This window comes from Euprymna scolopes, chromosome 8 (assembly GCF_053919585.1).
Source record: "Euprymna scolopes isolate OS-2025 chromosome 8, ASM5391958v1, whole genome shotgun sequence".
Taxonomy (NCBI): domain Eukaryota; kingdom Metazoa; phylum Mollusca; class Cephalopoda; order Sepiida; family Sepiolidae; genus Euprymna; species Euprymna scolopes.
In genome coordinates, this window is record NC_136489.1 from 159,847,069 (window position 1) to 159,852,235 (window position 5,167).

Sequence of the window (5,167 nt, forward strand, 5' to 3'; positions counted from 1 at the left end):
TATCAATAAACGTGCTCATGCAAAAAAAAATGTTTGGAAACTTATCAAAGTCACCTCGTATATGGTTGGATTGCAAAGAGAAATGTCAGTTTTATTAGTTTGTTTGTTTTTATATTAAGATTAATTGACAAATTCTAAATTCTGACCGACTAACCCGCAAAAGAGAGTATCATAGAAAAACATTATTTAATTTGTAGAACTTAACGAATGCGATTGAATAAAAATAGTATTTAATTGTACGGCGTTAAACGTCAGGCAAATAAAATAAGTTTCTAAGAAAAACGTAATCAATTAATTAAAGAAAATTAGCAAAAAAATGTTACACTCTAATTGTTTCAATGAGTCAAACATGTAACTCGGAAGGAAAGCCGAATAATTTGATTATTTTCTCATATATTCGAATTAATCAGAAAAGAAATGCTTCATTAACATCGCATTTCTGTTCTGCATTTTTATTTTGTTATTTCGCATAGGAATGTGAGACAAATATCATTTTTAGGAAATATCTTTTTAAGTATAAAATCTTACAAAAAAATTATTTAAAAAAAAAAAAAGAAAATAAATTACGAGTCCAGCTTAACTGTATCTGTATAACACTGTGTAGAGCACCCAAATCTGGCGACCTTTTACCAGACTGGTGCAAGTTAAAACGGAAAATATAACATTATGTAATTGACCTTTTAAAACGGGCTACGATCAAAACACAAGACGAGTACTTGATGTTAATCAGTTAATCTCTGAGTGTGTATGTGTAGTGTGTGCGTGTGCGCGTGTGATATGTATGTATGTATTGTGTATGTGCGTGTGTGTGAATAGTGTGTGGTGTGTGTGTGTGTGCATGTGGTGTGTGTAATGTGTATATGTGTGCGATGTGTATGTGTGTAGTGTGTATGTGTGCGGTGTATGTGGTGTGGTGTATATGGCGTGGTGTGTGTGGTGTGTGTTGTGTGTGTGTGGTGCGTGTATTTGTGTGTGGTGTGTGTGTGTGTGGTGTGCGTGTGGTGTGGTGTGTATGGTATGTGTGTGATGCGGTGTGTGCAGTGTGTATGTGTGTGGTGTATGTGGTGTGGTGTATATACTGCGGTGTGTGTGGTGTGGTGTGGTGTGTATTTGTATGTATGTGTGTGTTGCGTGTATGTGTGTGGTGTGTGTGTGGTGTGGTGTGTGGTATATGTGTGGTGTGGTGTGGTGTGGTGTGTGTATGTGTGTGTGATAGTGTCGCATAGCGTTGCAGAAGAAACTCCAAACATTGCCCACCATAGTTCTCTGGTCGAATTTAATCTCACCTGGCTTCAACTTATTTCTCCTATCTCTCGGCGTACCTCCGAATCGCCAATAATCGCAAAGTAGACACTGTCCTCGAAAACCCAGAACTGTGCGTAAACAGTTTCCAACTCTCACAAGCCTCAGCTCCACACATACAACCACCCGTAAACTAACTATTAATGTCCGTTTTTTTTTTTTGTCCATCACACCTTGATTAACAATCTTATCCAGTTTCCTTTGCGTACCTTGGTGAACGACTTCCTCTCTATTGTTCTATTGACGAACTTATTTCCTCTCTTTTTTATATTTTACTATTCTTTAATTCTTAAGACTAAAATGGGGGGACGTCGATAGTATCACAAGGATATAAATAGTCACACGATATATGAGATCATTCTAAGAGATCGAATGTCGGTTGTAAAAAAGCCGTGCTATTGATGCAAAAAATAAGTTTAAAAAATATATATCGAAAACAATGTGCAATGCACACACATCCCCTTAACCTACTTTTGTAAATAGTGTCTAGACATATGTATTGGATCAGGGATAGAGTTCGGCTTAGAGTTAAGTTTAGATTATATAAAAGATAGAATAAACGCCACTGTTGAACGTATCGCGGAATAGTGGGTATGTGTCTGAGTTTAGATATGTGCAGAAATATAAGGGCAACAATCTTTTCATGCAATGAGATGAACAGATTCAACCTACTTATGGAAGCAACAACATCCCGCCACTTCTTTGCAGAAGTCTATAGATGCCCCAAAAATTTATAATCTAATGTATTCCTTCCCAGGACGGTATAATTGATGAACCCCCCTACTAACTGGTTTCCAACATGAATAAACACTATATAACATGAAACAAACAATCTTCACCTAAGATCCCACCAATAAATCTGGCCATATTCACAGTAGCCCCTTATGTCTAAGTGACAATATGCCTTGTTAGGTGGTCTATAATGGTTAAGAGGTAAAGAAAAAGTTTTTTTTTTTATATATATGATGCAACCTTTTTTATATACTACATGCCACATTTTGTGCATTTTTGGTGGCGGGTGTATTCTACAAAATGTTGCATTATTAGCAATGACAATTCTATTACGAATAGACCTATGGAAAAACAAAATATCTTATGGGCCAGTTGAAAATTTTATCTAATCGACTAATTGACAAACAGTCTACAGTCTGTATTATATTAAGTTGTCCGGAAAGTCATTACCGTATTAAAAGTACAGGTTTCTGAAGGTTCTTAAGAAGCCTATAAACTGTTTTTATTATTATTATTATTATTATTATTATTATTATTAGTAGTAGTAGTAGTAGTAGTATTTCACCCCAAACAAAGCACAGACCAGTCATGAGGGGTTACTATTTGGGGCCAGATTTGCAGGGATACTATTATTTGTGGAGTTGGGCAGCGAGATGTCTGTTCACATTACATTTGAATTTCTGCATGTCAGTACAGTCAGTATAGTACGGACGATAATAATAAACAATAACGAACATTGGCCTAATTTCAAACGTCAAAGATAATGCAATTGTAATTCCAAAGTGAAGCAGTTCGAGAGAAAAAGCTAATCGAGTAGAAGGCTTGACGGCATTTAGGGACCTCTACAGTGTAGGGTGAGATTTTGCTGATTGTCGGGTTTGTCGAACGTATCGTCGTCGAGGGATTACTGGTGCTTGAGTTCGTCAGAGAACGTGCTATTGAAATACCCGTTAAACAGGTACAAGGATGCTACGTTTCGGCGATGGGACAGAGGTTGAAGTTTAGGGCCTAGAATTACAGATGAAACTTAGCATGTGTTACGCATATTTTGTTGCATTGCTGACAAAACTTTTCAAAATTATTTCATTTCAGATACCCCTCATTACAAAAAAATTTAGTAGCAAAAAAAAAATTCCCATATGCACAAAACAAAATCACTAAAAAAGACAAAAATACCTTAACTAGGGGTAAGGATAATGAGTAAACGTTGGATAAAATGATGGTAAAAATTATTACGAACTTGCCAGGATTCGAACCTGTAACTTCTGATCCGTAGTCAGATGCGTTATCCATTGCGCCACAAGTCCTGCGCGTATGCCGGAAAATGTTACCGCGACTCTATACAGACAGTGCTAAATTCCGTTGACATGGGCAGGTAACTTTTTGACAGTTGCACGAAACGGACCAAAAACTCTTATTTTGGGCGTTTTTTGTGACTCGGCGTTGCTCGTTACGAACCATATATAGATAAGGACAATCTAGAGACTCACACCTTTCAGGAAAGAAGATAATTTTTCAATTCGGTGCATTCGTTCGAAAGTTTTATTGGTATATATATACACACACACATAAATAAATGGTGCAAAAATAACGTCGTGTTTAAATTAATGCTAAGAAAAAAACAGTCTTATTTGTATCCTTTTTGCGTGCTTAAATAACGCACGGAACTTTAATTAATAGATATGTTTAGACGTTTCTGAAGATTTCATAAATCACAATGAGTTTTATAGAAAATATCTGAATATTAAACATAACAATTAAAACCAAATTTGCTGTTATTTAATGCCGAATACAGTTATTTTGGGGAAAAAGGTCTTCTCATTATGTTTAATTTGATTGTTTTGTTTTCCGGTGTATCAACATTTTTTCATGGTGTTTTATTTGGTTTTTTTCTAGAAATTTGTTTTTTTGTTTTTTTAGTTTGCAAAACATTAAGTTTTTCAAATGAAAAGAAAAAACAATAACACGTGTGTTTGGTGCATTTTAGATTTAGAAGCTGGTATCTTCAGACAGCCTGATCTGGTAGCATCAGATCAACCTATTTGAATAAGTATAATATGTATATAACTATTTTTCCCTTGAAATACCAAGTCCTCCTACCGCCCCCAGTCAACACCGTGTGAAAATATACACATTATACATATATTATGCTCGCACCTTTCGTAACTGGATCATAAACTCATAGACATAGCATAATCTTTCACTTTTCCGATTTAAAAATAATAAAGTCTCTCCAGACTAATGCTGCTCATTCTTATTGGCTGAGCTCTGACCATTCCAATGTTCCGGATTAACGGTATTCGCAAGCTAAACGAACGCTAATGTACCATTCAAATATGACGTCGCAATGATATCTACTTTTGCCCTTTGAATAAATTACTGGGTTCATTTACTTACATTTTACAGCATCAAGAATATTTCTCTTTCCCTCTCTCTTTCCACATATATTTTTCCCAACTCTCTCTTTCTCTCTCTCTCTCTCTCTCTCTCTCTCTCTCTCTCTCTCTCTCTCTCTCTCTCCATCTCTCGCTCCCCTTTCTCTCTCTCTCTCTCTCTCTCTCTCTCTTTTGATAGTTCGCGTTGTACATTTCTCTTTATGTCGAAAAAAAAATTTACGGCGTCAACACTATCTACAACAGTTTTTATTTTCTCCCCTCTCTTTCTCTTTCTCGCTCTCTCTCTCTCTCTCTCTCTCTTTCTCCGTATATATATATATATATATATCGATCACTTTGTATATTTCTTTTATGCCGAAAAAGTACATATTTCACGGCGTCAACACTCCTTACAACAGTTTTTATTTCCTTTCCCTCTCTCTTTCTCTCTTTCTCTATTTCTCTCACTCACTCACTCGCTCGCTTTTTACATTCCTTTTCCTGCCGAAATAAAAAAAAAACTTTTGACGTCGTCAACATTATCTACAAGAATGTTATCTCCTCTTTCTCTTTCTCTCTCTGTCTCACTCTCTTTCTCTCTTTCTTTCTTTCTTTCTCTTTTTCTCTCGCACTCTTTAGACATTTGTTCTCATGCCGAAAAACAAGCATTTTGCGGCAACACTATCTACAGCAGGTTTTATATCCTCTCTCTCTCTCTCTCTCTCTCTCTCTCTCTCTCTCTCTTCCTTTCTTTCTTT

At 36.0% G+C, this 5,167-nt stretch overlaps 1 non-coding gene across 1 annotated transcript; it reads right to left on the reverse strand.

Annotated features, from left to right (window-relative positions):
* Nucleotides 1-3,269: 3,269 nt before the first annotated feature.
* Trnar-acg (transfer RNA arginine (anticodon ACG)) lies at nt 3,270-3,341 on the reverse strand. The gene has a single exon. It is a non-coding gene; the product is annotated as a tRNA-Arg (tRNA).
* Nucleotides 3,342-5,167: the final 1,826 nt, after the last annotated feature.